Genomic DNA, 13,392 nt, shown 5'->3' with positions numbered 1-13,392 from the left:
GAGGATACTGAGATCCATAACCGGATTGAGGATAGGATTGATAACTGAAAGGCAGTTTCCATACCTTGAACATATGATTGACCTTGAGGTGGTTGATAACCTTGACTCGAGTATTGACCTTGAGGTTGATAACCTTGGGGTAAATACTGATACTGGGGTTGACCTTGACCTTGAGGTTGATACCCTTGAGGTAAATATTGATACTGAGGTTGACCCTGGGGTACATATTGAGACTGGGGTTGACCTTGAGGCATGTATTGTACTATGGGTACATACTGGCCTTGAGGTTGCTTCCCAAACACAATTTGTGTACCTTGAGGTTGCCCCCCAGCGTTAATTGAGGCTGCTCCCCAGGCGGTAATTGGCCACCTTGAGGTTGAGAAACGGGAACTGAACCTGACATCATGTAAATGTCCCCTACACCCAATGGTTTATTACCATTGTTTCCAGCTAATAACCCATGATCAATGGGTTGAGGAGATGCCCCCGCAAAGGTACCAGAAAGTGACTGATACCCGGTGGGAACAGAAGGACCGCCGTGTAAGAAAGATTCAGTAGATTGAGTGAACACGGATGACTGACCAGACATATTTACGGGAGTATAAATACCTCCAGGTGGAAAAGGAGTACGAGGTGGAGAAAAACCTACCCCTGAGTTGTCTAAATAATTGGTTAACGAAAGGTACCAAGTAGTACTTCTAGGAGGACTGTAAAAGATAGATTCTGGGTTCGATCCCCAGTGGAGTCGCCATTTTGTCACGCGGAAAGAGTCGTTAGTGCGGACACAACCGACCTTCCTAGAAGCCTAAGACTTTCTAATGACAAACAAGACAAATAAGAGCAATCCTTCCCTAAATATGATTTTACAATATGAGAAATCAAGTGTTTAGATCCTACCTGTAATCCAACGCTATTGTAGTAGTCCAGCTTCGTTGATCCGGATGAGCTCCTCCTTCCCTTCGAAACCTGCATTCACTAACAATCAAATGATTAAATAGCACCTGAATATCACATAAAATAAAACATATTTAACATATATACCAAGGAGTATATGAAACAACTCATAAATAACAAATTGTTGAGAAGAATGGACTAATTTGTATTAAAAGGTAACAAAAGGAACCATTACAACCTGAGCCTTGGTGTTGTGCAAGCTCCTCCCAGGGTCCACAAGAGTTCTCCCTTACTCTGATCAGCTCACCCACCTCCCAATGGAAACAAGTAAAGATGGTAATCTCTCCTCACAAGCTTCTACAAGGAAGTCCTAATTCCAGCAGCATCTACCCTTAGGAATGTTCAGCTTTCAACCTTCCCTCCCTTTGGCCCAATGCCTGTATTTATAGTGCTCTAGAAGAAGTTATTCAGGTCCACCATCAATGGGATAAGCCCCTCTTTGGATGGGATAGCTCCCCTCTTGTTGGGATAAGTTCCTCTTTGGTAGGGATACATGAACCATCTGGAGGCGCTTCATACACGTCAAACAAGCTTCTATAATACTCTAGAAATGACCACAAGTAACTTTTTTGGAGTGAAACTTGTGCCTTTTGACCTTTACAGGAGTACGCACCCACCCCTTTACATACAGAGCGTACAAGTACACAGGTATTGTGAACTTGGGTTGCGTACACGTAGGTAAGGCTAAGAGAAACTGCATACCCAGAGATATATAGATTTTTAATGACTTTCTCTCTTTCTTGAAGTTTGACATGAAGAGCAGAGGCATGAGACTTGCCAAGGAGGACAATATGACAGTGGATGGAGCCATACTAACTGCAAACAGTCATGGTGACATTTTTTAGTGTAACAACCCTAATTGGGTGGTAAATTTCGTCCAAGGCTAAATATGAGCGAGAGACCGATAGCGAACAAGTACCATGAGGGAAAGATGAAAAGGAATTTGAAAAGAGAGTTAAAGAGTGCTTGAAATTTCCAGGAGGGAAGCGGATGGAGGCTGTCGATGCGTCTCAGTCGGATGCGGAACAGCTCAGGCTGGTCTGCCGCTTGACTTGAGGTGCAAAGCAACACGGGCTGCTGCATCGTCACAAGCGCGGGTGGATTACTACCTATCAGTTTGCCGCTGCGGTGGTCGAGGAACGAAGCGTGCGCCCTTGTGGCGGGCCGTGTGCACCTGCACACTCGTGGTGTTGGTTGGCGGGCTTTCCATTCGACCCGTCTTGAAACACGGACCAAGGAGTCTAACATGTGTGCGAGTCAACGGGTTTAAAAACCTGCGAGGCGCAAGGAAGTTGACGGGTGAGATCCCCTCTCTGGGGGGGGTGCATCGTCGACCGACCTTGAGCTTATGCGAAGGGTTCGAGTGCGAGCACACCTGTTGGGACTCGAAAGATGGTGAACTATGCCTGAGCAGGGCGAAGCCAGAGGAAACTCTGGTGGAGGCTCGTAGCGATACTGACGTGCAAATCGTTTGTCTGACTTGGGTATAGGGGCGAAAGACTAATCGAACCATCTAGTAGCTAGTTTCCTCCGAAGTTTCCCTCTGGATAGCTGGAGCTCATGTGCGAGTTTTATCAGGTAAAGCAAATGATTAGAGGCATCGGGGGCGTAATGCCCTCGACCTATTCTCAAACTTTAAATAGGTAAGAGGGTGCGGCTGCTCCATTGAGCCGCGCCGTGGAATCGAGAGCTCCAAGTGGGCCATTTTTGGTAAGCAGAACTGGCGATGCGGGATGAACCGAAAGTCGAGTTACGGTGCCGAATTGCACGCTAACCTAGATCCCACAAAGGGTGTTGGTTGATTAAGACAGCAGGACGGTGGTCATGGAAGTCGAAATCCCCTAAGGAGTGTGTAACAACTCACCTGTCGAATCAACTAGCCCCGAAAATGGATAGCGTTGAAGCACGCAACCTATACTCGACCATCGGAGCAATTTCCTGGCTCCAATGAGTAGGAGGACGTGAGGGTCGTTGAGAAACCTCGGGCATGAGCTTGGGTGGATCGGCCCCCGGTGCAGATCTTAGTGGTAGTAGAAAATATTCAAATGAGAACTTTGAAGACTGAAGTGGGGAAAGGTTCCATGTGAACAACACTTGGACATGGGTTAGTCGATCCTAAGAGATGGGGAAGCCTTGTATCAAGGGGGCACTCTGCACGAGCATCGAAAGGGAATCGGGTTAATATTCCCGAACCGGGTCATGGCGTGGGCGACAACGTTAGGAAATCCGAAGATAGGGTCCAGCAGCTGGAAGAGAACCACACATCTTGCGGTGTCCGGTGCGCACTAGGCAGCCCTTGAAAATCTGGAGGACCAAGTACCGTTCATGCCTGGTCGTACTCATAACCGCATTAGGTCTCCAAGGTGAACAACCTCTGGTCAATAGAACAATGTAGGTAAGGGAAGTCATCAAAACGGATCTGTAACTTTGGGAAAAGGATTGGCTCTGAGGGCTGGGCCTAGGGGTCTATGCCCTCAACTCGTGGGCTATCGGCAGTCTGCTCGAGTTGCTCTCGCGGCGAGGGCGGGCAGTCGCGTGCCGATTGGGCTACGGGCGTAGAATGCCCCCTGCCGGGGCTTTTCCCTAGGCGTCGAACAGTCGACTCAGAACTGGTACGGACAACGGGAATCTGACTGTTTAATTAAAACAAAGCATTGCGATGGTCCCTGCGGATGCTGACGCAATGTGATTTCTACCCAGTGCTATGAATGTCAAAGTGAAGAAATTCAACCAAGCGCGGGTAAATGGCGGGAGTAACTATGACTCTCTTAAGGTAGCCAAATGCCTCGTCATCTAATTAGTGATGCACATGAATGGATTAACGAGATTCCCGTTGTCCCTATCTACTACTAGCGAAACCACAGCCAAGGGAACGGGCTTGGTAGAATTAGCGGAGAAAGAAGACCCTGTTGAGCTTGACTCTAGTCCGACTTTGTGAAATGACTTGAGAGGTGTAGAATAAGTGGGAGCATTATTTTAATTATTCCGTGGGGTGGAGATAGGGCACTGCCCCTGTTTTTGGCCTTAAGGCACATTTCGGTGGGTCGATCTGGGCGGAAGACATTGTCAGGTGGGGAGTATGGCTGGGGCGGCACATCTGTTAAAAGATAACGCAGGTGTCCTAAGATGAGCTCAACGAGAAAAGAAATCTCGTGTGGAACAAAAGGGTAAAAGCTCATTTTATTTTGATTTTCAGTACGAATACAAACCGTGAAAGCGTGGCCTATCGATCCTTTAGATTTTTGGAATTTGAAGCTAGAGGTGTCAGAAAAGTTACCACGGGGATAACTGGCTTGTGGCAGCCAAGCGTTCATAGCGACGTTGTTTTTTGATCCTTCGATGTCGGCTCTTCCTATCATTGTGAAGCAGAATTCACCAAGTGTTGGATTGTTCACCCACCAATAGGGAATGTGAGCTGGGTTTAGACCGTCGTGAGACAGGTTAGTTTTACCCTACTGATGAACCGCACCGCAATAGTAATTCAACTTAGTACGAGAGGAACCGTTGATTCACACAATTGGTCATTGCGCTTGGTTGAAAAGCCAGTGGCGTGAAGCTATCGTGTGTTGGATTATGACTGAACGCCTCTAAGTCAGAATCCACGCTAGAAGCGGTCCATGTCACTCTTCAACTGTATCTCGACCCACAGTAGGGGCGTCGCTTTGTCGCCCCCAAGGGCCCGTGTCATTTGCAAACCACGGCCGTGAAGCATCTCGGTCAGGGTAGCTTTGAAGTTCAATTCCAAACGTTCGTTGAGAAGAATCCTTTGCAGACGACTTAAATACGCAACGGGGTATTGTAAGTGGCAGAGTGGCCTTGCTGCCATGATCCACTGAGATTCAGCCCTTCGTCGCCTCGATTCAGAGCTTCACTCTTGTCACAAACAAAATTCGGGCAAACCTCTTGCGCCTCTGCCTCTTCCTCCAGACGACAATTTTCCATTACTTGGGGGCAGGAAATTTGGGGTTTCCACACCGCGACAGAAAGGGCACCGAAGCCCAGGAAAACTGGGGTTTCCATGCCACACCCTGGCGCCAAAAATTTTGGGTTTCCATGCCGCAACGGAAAGGGCGCCGAAGCCCAGGAAAACTGGGGTTTCCATGTAGTGCCCCGGCGCCGAAAATTTGGGGTTTCCACGCTGCGATAGAAAGGGCGCCGAAGCCCAGGAAAGCTAGGGTTTCCATGCTACAACCCGACGCCGAAAATTTGGGGTTTCCGCCGGGCTCCTAAAATTTAGGGCTTCCATGTCGCACCAAAAATTGGGGTTTCCACCCGGCGCCTAAAATTTGGGGTTTCCACCGGGCTCCTAAAATTCAGGGGTTCCATGTCGCGCCAAAAATTTGGGGTTTCCACCCGGTGCATAAAATTTAGGGTTTCCACCAGGCTCCTAAAATTCGGGGCTTCCATGTCGCGCCAAAAATTAAGGGTTTCCACCAAACCCGGTGCCTAAAATTTGGGGGTTCCGCCCGGCGTAGAAAAAATATTGGGGTTTCCGCCCAGCCCAAAATTTTTTGGGGTTTACAAGTCGCGCCCAGGCGCCCAAGCCGGGTGAAACTTGGGGTTTCCATGTCGCGCGTGACCGAAACTGGTGGCGCCCAAGCCTGGGAAAACTTGGGGCTTCCGAGTCGTGCCACGACCGAAACCGGCAGCGCCCAAGCCTGCGGAAACTGGGGGTTTCCAAGTCACGCCCCGACGCCCAAGCCTGCAGAAACGAGGGGTTTCCAAGTCACGCCCTGGCGCCCAAGTCTGCGGAAACTGGGGGTTTCTAAGTCATGCCCCGGCGCCCAGGCCTGGGGAAACTTGGGGTTTCCATGTCGCGCCACGATCGAAGCCGGTGGTGCCCAAGCCTATGGAGACTTGGGATTTTCCATGTCACGCCCTGGTGCCCAAGCTTGGGAAGCTTGGGGTTTCCATGTCCCGCCTTTTGATGGAACCATGGGTTTCCGCATTTTACGGCACGAGGGAAACGTGGAGAACTTTGGGTTTCCATGACGATGCAAACTAGCTTGCAAGTCTTGGGAACTTGGCGTGTTTAGAAGCCGTTGCCCAAGTCTGGGAACTCGCTATTTCCATGTCGCGGCACACCTTGAATCGCCCGAGAGTCTGTGGAACTTCAGATTTCCATGTCATGGGGCCACGAAGAGCCGCCAAAGTCCGGGGAACTCGGGGTGTCCATTTCGTGGCGCAATGAAAACTGCTACCCAAGTCAACAGACACACACGGGGTTTCCATTTCATGTCACAACAAAAATTGCTACCCAAGTCTGGGAAACGCGGTGTAAGGACCTGTGGTTCGGTTTCTCCCCGTCGGTGCGAAGTGCGAACTCTACGACCAAAATGTGCAAAGGGACATAAGTATAATGCGCATTAGAGGTGGAGCGATGGTTGGTTTATAGCGTGGGAGCGTTTGGCATAACCCACGGGCTGACTTACTTGTTGGGGTGACTTGAATGAAGGATTTCTTGCCGACCAACAATCTGATGGCAAGTTTGCGACGTGTAAGGGCGTTTTGGAACGTGGTGGTCGAGTCGGCCTGGGCAGCGACTCGCCCAACCGCTCGTATAAATATGGCAAGGTGTTGGAGGATTTGGCATTCATTCGAAGATGGAAATTCGAACATGAGCATTCGGTGATCAAGAAAAAAGTGCGAAGTAGTGGAGTAGGTCACAAAAGAGGCGCGGGCATATATGCGCCCACTCTTGGGCAAGCACACACGATACGCAAAGGTTTCGATTATCGGGTGAGGGCACGGGTAAGGAAGGCACCCATCGTTCGGTGTGACATGGGGTGTCTCGGGTAGGTCGCCCGCCCGTCATGGAAGAAGAAACGCGGAGGTGTCTCGGGTTGCTCGGGTAAGTCGCCCGCCCGTCGTGCAAAAGGAAACGGGGGGTGACTCAGGTGAGGTTTCCCACCTGTCGTACAGCGGTAAACGAGGTTCAGTCGAGGAGTACGGTTGGCAGTTCGTGTGAGGGCGTGCTCGCCCAGCTTGGGCAAGGAACTCGGTTGGCACACGGAGATGTTGCCTATTTGTAAAATTGGCTAAGTATGAAACTTGGTGTTTCCCATGTATACTTGTAAAGCCTTATAAACATTATAGAGTTGAATAATATATTGTATTCGGGTAGACTCATTGTTCAGGGAGTTGCCCCTCCCTTTATACTGTGCAATTGTGTTCTTCATGTATAATTGCTGATGATAATGAATGTGTATGGGTGTTCATTGGTATAAAGGAAACATAATAATACTTGGTTGCGAAAAACAAACTAAGTAGACTAATGGTTGGGCATAGTCCATGAACATAAGTATTGGTGAAAAGAAAGTGTTCGGTGCCGCCGCACCTCGCCAAGTACAGCTGAAAGACTACTGTAGGCCTGGGGGCGTGAACGCGGGGTTCCCATGTCGCTCGCGCCATGTTGGGCATGGCGCACGCCCCTTGATACCTGCACGATGGGCAAGCCATCGACGGAAGGCGCGCGGGCGACCCTTGTTGCGTGCTCGGATGAAAGAGGTGACCATGTGCGGACGAGTTAGGATGCGGGCAGGTGTGCGATGGGGTCTACCAGTCCCTCCTTGACAGAGGTCGCCAAATTGCGGGGAACCCGGGGGTTCAATGTCCCGCCTTGTTGAAAACATCCCAAGCATGGGAAATTTGCGGTTCCCATGTCTCGTCGCGATGGAAATCACCCCAGGTGCAGTAAACTTGGTGTACATCGAGCCTGCAACCTCACATCAAGAAAAAGGCTCGGTTGGTCAAGAGAATGAAGGTTTCTTCATTGGTAAAGGATCTCGCTAAGGATCAAAGATTGGAGTCTCTTCTAGAGCTAGTCCACCACGGACTATCAAAAGTTGAAAGAATGACAGAGTGCCAGGGAACGAAGCGCCGAAGAAACAAAGTGCAGAGAGGAGGAAGGACTCGACTTGTGCTTGGGGGATATTATTGTCAAGGGTCTAGGGCTTTGCAATGACCAATAAGAAGCTTCAATGAGAGAAATTTACGAAAGGGTTTTCCTCTGAGAGAGAGAGAGAGAGGTTTTTCCCTGGCAGAGAGCCAACATCTTGTGTTCTTGTTCTTATGTTTTTGGCACCAGTTTGATGAAAGTAAACACACATGCATTAATAATAAGAGAAGAAGATTAAGATAACACGATAAATTGCAAAAGAGATTCACAAATTGTTATCAAGTCTAGAAGAATCCCACTATACCCCATTGCCCCAAATTCTTCAACGCGGTATCGGAGATAAGGTGACACATCAAAGAAAGGGAATCTCAAGAACATCCGCAAGGTTGAAGCGTCAAGCCAAGAAGTCTCAATCACATCATGGACAAGAAGGTCTACCATCTGTCATTCATCATGGAAGACTACAAAGCAAGAAGAAACGCCTTGAATAAAGGCACCTAGAAGAAGAAAAAATCAAAGAGGGACCTACATCAAGCTACACCACCTTGAAGAAAGCAACTTCAACAACATCAAGATCTAAGGAAGGCAAGCCATCAAGAAGAAAGCAAGTTCACTACATCTCAAAATCTATCAAGTAAGTATATGTCCCCTTCTGAGTATACCTCAGTGTCTTTTTGCAAGGAAAGTAGCAAATTGGTTGGGACCAATACATGTCCAAATTCCAACGGTTTGGATGCCAAGAGTATGGACGCTACAAAAGGGATTGTCCTAAACTTAAGAAGGACAACAAAAACAAGAGAAAAAGGGAAGAATCTCATGTAACTCAAGAAGTGAAAGAAGACGACAAGAAGCAAAAGAAGGAAGATCCTCCTATGACTAAGTCAACCTCTTTGCTTAAAGTCTTCTTTCAAAGTGGGTAGAGGTCTCATTGGGGGTCCCATTTATGGGATTCAAGAGAGGATGATATAAAGGCAAGAGCAGATGAAGAAAGAAAGGCTACACCAATCGAGGAGAACTATCAAATAAAGCCGCGATGATAAAAGCATAATCAAGGTGAGGTATGTATGCATCAAAGTTTAAGTCATGTCATCATATATATTGATTGGGTCATGGGAAAAGTTCTAGAATCACGATCAAGAATAAAAGGATCTCTTTCGCCAACGACATGCTCGGAGGCATGTGCTACAGTGGAGTAAAGGTCAACATGAAGAAGTGCTCTCGTAAGGAGTATAAGGTGGTTGACCAATCAATCCAATAAGAAGCAAATGAAGAACATCGCGGTCACAAAGAATAACTATTTGACAAGATTCCTCAACATCTCTCGAAAGAAGGAACGGAAACTATGACAAAGGAAGAAAAAGATAAAGGACCCTTGACACCTACAAAGGCCTTGGAGATAGTAAGGTGCAGATAACCGTTTCCACTCTACAAATATGTCATGATGAAGAGCAATATCACGAAGGGCCACTAAATCAAAGTACGGGAACAAGCGAGTACAACTAAGCATCCATGTGATAAGTGTTATGAAGGATAGACAAGGTGACAAAGGAGTAGCTAGATGACAAAAAGGACTTGATATATATCAAGAAGGCCACTTTCCACGAAGGGAGCAATTACATGAAAAACCAGGGGGGAAAGTGATCGATGGCCGGTACCATGCCAAGAAGAAGTTCAAACAAAGACCTCATGACATCGAAGGAACGAAGGAGATCAAGCGGTTGAAGGACCCACGAAGAAGATGTTGTTGATGAATGGACAAGTCCCTAGCTAAGAGGGAGTTCTAACAAGTTCCCAACTACAAAGGAGCTTGGGCAAGTTCCTTGTCAGAGGAAACTTGGGCATGTCTTCCCCAATCAAGGGGAAGAGATAGACACAACATTCTTGTCTTCACTTGGCAAGAAATAACGGGAGGATTGGGCAATCATTTGGCATCTGATGCTCTTTGAGGATGTGTAGGGCACCCAAGTCAAGAGTAGGCAAGAGGAGCGATATTCTTTGAGGGATGGTAAACCAAGACAAGAATTTTCCTGGAAGGTCATACTCAGGGAACATCTGGGTGGGTATGTACCTTTAGAGATAATGAACAAGGTGTTAGTCAAGGCCTTGCTATGAACAATGTTGGCTAATATGATGCTATAACAGATGGGTTGCCAATCCGGTTTCTCTTATGTGAATTATTCAATATTGAAAAATAGCCCAACACCTTGTAATGATTTATGAATACCTCCCTAGTTGAGAGGGGGTATTGAAGAAAGTGTAACTGGGTTCGGTCTTCATAAATATACTTTTGATATTTGTATTTATTCAAGAAAATAAATAAATAAATATGTGTGTGTATATATATATATATATATGATATTTTTCATTGAGTTTCTTTCTCATTGAAATAGGCCTAGCACATGTTAAAGTGCTATAAAGAGTCAAAAGAAATTGTTGAAGATATTAAGGACATGTTACCCCAGGTATATTTATGTATTACAGTCAAAGATATTCCTACCCTCGTGCCTTCGTTCGGGTCATGCGCCCGTTCAAACCCCAAATTTCCTTCGGGCGGGCCGGGTCATCCTGTGCCGTGTCGTGTGTGGGGGTGCGCGGGCACACGTGGGCGTGCCGAAAATGCCAAGTCATGACCGCCAGTGTGCCTTCTGTGTTCAGGTCGTGCACCCATGGAAACCCCAAATTTCGTTCGGGCGATTCGGGTTGGCTCGCCCAGGGCGGGTCAGATTGTGCCGTGCCGTGTGTGGGTGCCCCAGCACATGTGGCTGTGCCAAAAATTCTAAGTTGTCACCGCCCGTGTGTCTTCTACACATTCGTGCGGCCCATTTGCCCGACGCTCCCTTGGGCCTTCATTCGGGTCGTGCACCCATGGAGACCCCAAATTTCGTTCGGGCCGTGCACACATGGAAACCCCAAATTCCATTCGGGTGGGTTGGGTCGTGTCGTGTGTGGGTGCCCGTGCAAACGCGTTCGGGCGAGTCGAGTGGGGTCGGGTCATGTCGTGCCAGCGTGGGTGCTCAGGAACATGTGGTCATGCAAAACATGTTAGGGCGTGACCACCCGTGTGCCTCCTGCACGTTCGCGCGACCCGTTTGCCCAACGCTCCGTCGTTCGGGCGGGTCGGGTTGTGCCGTGCGTGGGTGCTCGAGCACACGTGGCAGTGCCAAATATGCTAAGTCATGACCCCCCGTGTTCCTTCTACACGTTCGTGCGACCCGTTTTCCCGACGGTGCCTTGTGCCTTCGTTCGGGTCGCGCATCCATGGAAACCCCAAATTTCGTTCGGGTTGTGCATACAAGGAAACCCCAAATTTTGTTCAGGTCGGGTCGTGTCGTGTCGTGTGTGGGTTCCTGTGCAAATGCGTTCGGCCAGGTCAGGTCGGCTCGCACAAGGCCGGTCGGGCCGTGTCGGTCGGCTCGCACAAGGCCGGTCGGGCCGTGTTGTGCCGTGTGTGGGTGCTCGGGTACACGTGGGCGTGCCAAAATTACTAAGTCGTGACCACCCATGTGTCTTCTGCACGTTCGTGTGGCCCGTTTTCCTGATGCTCCCTCGTGCATTCGTTCGGGTCGTGCGCCCACGGAAAACCCGAAATTCCGTTCGGGTCGTGCGCCCATGGAAACCCCAAATTTCATTCGGGCGGGTCGGGACGTGTCATGTGTGGGTGCCCGTGCAAACGGGTTGGGTCATGTCATGTCGTGTAGTGTGACGGCACCCAGGGCACACGTGGCCGTATAAAAAATGCTAAGTTGTGAACGGGGGTGGGGCTTGTGCACGATCGTGATGCCCGTTTGCACGAATCTCCCTTGTGACTTCATTTTTCTCGTGTGTCGGACCCATGTAAACTCGTTCGAGCGGGTCATTTGCCATGTAAACACTCGTTCGGGAGGGTCATTTGCCATGTAAACTCATTCGGGTGGGTCATTTGAGGGTGCCTGTGTAAACTCGTTCGGGCGGGTCGGGCAAGGTCGTCCGTGCAAAAATGTTCGGGCGGGTCGGGCGAGGGCGTCAGCGCAAACCCGTTCGGGCGGGTGGTTCGGGCAAGGGCATCCATGCAAACCCGTTCAGACGGGTCGGGCAAGGGCATCCGTGCAAACCCGCTCAGGCGGGTCAGGCGAGGGCATCCGTGCAAACTCGTTCGGGCGGGTCGTTTGAGGCCGCCCATGTGAACTCGTCCGGGTGGGTCGTTCGGGTGAGGGCGCACCCGGGCGAATGAGCCTGTATAAAAAATGCTAAGTTGTGACCCGAGGTTGGCTTTGTGCACATTCGTGCAGCTCGTTTGCCAGACTCTCCCTTGTCGCTTCGTTTCGCTCGTTCGGGCAGGTCGTTTGAGGGCGCCCGTGCGAACTCTTTCGGGCGGGTCGTTTGGGGCGCCCGTGTGAACTCGTTCGGGCAGGTCATTTGAGGGCGCTCATGTGAACTCATTCGGGTGGGTCGTTCAGGCGAGAGAGCGCCCGGGCGAATGAGCCCGTATAAAAAATGCTAAGTTGTGACCCGACGTTGGCTTTATGCATGTTCGTGCAACTTGTTTGCCCAGCTCTCCCTTGTCGCTTCGTTTTGGTCGTTCGGGCACCCATGCAAAATCGTTCGGGTGGTTCGTTTGAGGGCGCCCGTGAGAACTCATTCGGGCGGGTCGTTTGAGGGTGCCCGTGAGAACTTGTTCGGGCGGGTCGTTCGGGTGGGTCATTTGAGGGCGCCCGTGTCAACTCATTTGGGCGGTCGTTTGAGGCGCTCGTGCGAACTTGTTCGGGTGGGTCGTTTGAGGGCGCCCGTGTGAACTCGTTCGGGCAGGTCGTTCGTCGAGGGCGCGCCCAGGCGAACGAGTCCGTATCAAAAATGCTAAGTTGTGACCCGAGGTTGGCTTTGTGCATGTTCGTGCAGCTCGTTTTCCCAACTCTCCCTTGTTGGTTCGTTTCGGTTGTTCGGGTGGGTCGTTTGAGGGCGCCTGTGTGAAATCGTTCAGGCGGATCGTTTGGGCGAGGGTGCGCTCGGGAGAACGAGCCCATATCAAAAATGCTAAGTTGTGAACCGAGGTTGGCTTTGTGCATGTTCGTGCAGCTCGTTTTCCCAGCTCTCCCTTGTCGGTTCGTTCCGGTCGTTCAGGCGGGTCATTTGAGGGCGCCCGTGTGAACTCGTTCGGGTGGGTCGTTCGGGTGAGGGCGCGCCCAGGCGAATGAGCCCATATAAAAAATGCTAAGTTGTGACCCAAGGTTGGCTTTTTGTACATTCGTGCAGCGCGTTTGCCCGACTCTCCCTTGTCGCTTTGTTTCGGTCATTCGGGTACCCATGCAAAATCGTTCGGGCGGGTCATTTGAGGGCGCCAGTGTGAACTCGTTCGGGCAGGTCATTTGGGCGGGTCATTTGAGGGCGACCGTGTGAACTCGTTCGGGCGGGTCGTTCACGCAGGTCGTTTGAGGCACCCATGTGAACTCATTCGGGCGGGTCGTTTGAGGGCGCCCGTGTGAACTCGTTCGGGCGGGTCGTTCAGGCGAGGGCGCGCCGGGGCGAACGAGCCCGTATCAAAAATGGTAAGTTGTGACCTGAGG

At 50.1% G+C, this 13,392-nt stretch overlaps 1 pseudogene; it reads left to right on the top strand.

Annotated features, from left to right (window-relative positions):
- The first annotated feature begins 1,608 nt into the window (after nucleotides 1-1,608).
- On the top strand, nucleotides 1,609-4,818 carry LOC149251117 (25S ribosomal RNA; annotated as a pseudogene).
- The last annotated feature ends 8,574 nt before the right edge of the window (nucleotides 4,819-13,392 follow it).

This window comes from Pinus tabuliformis, chromosome 7 (genome assembly GCF_031772625.1).
Source record: "Pinus tabuliformis cultivar Carrire ecotype Pingquan chromosome 7, CPIR1, whole genome shotgun sequence".
NCBI classification, from domain to species: domain Eukaryota; kingdom Viridiplantae; phylum Streptophyta; class Pinopsida; order Pinales; family Pinaceae; genus Pinus; species Pinus tabuliformis.
Note: the sequence above shows the minus strand (reverse complement) of the source record. Positions and strands in the feature narration are given on the sequence as shown.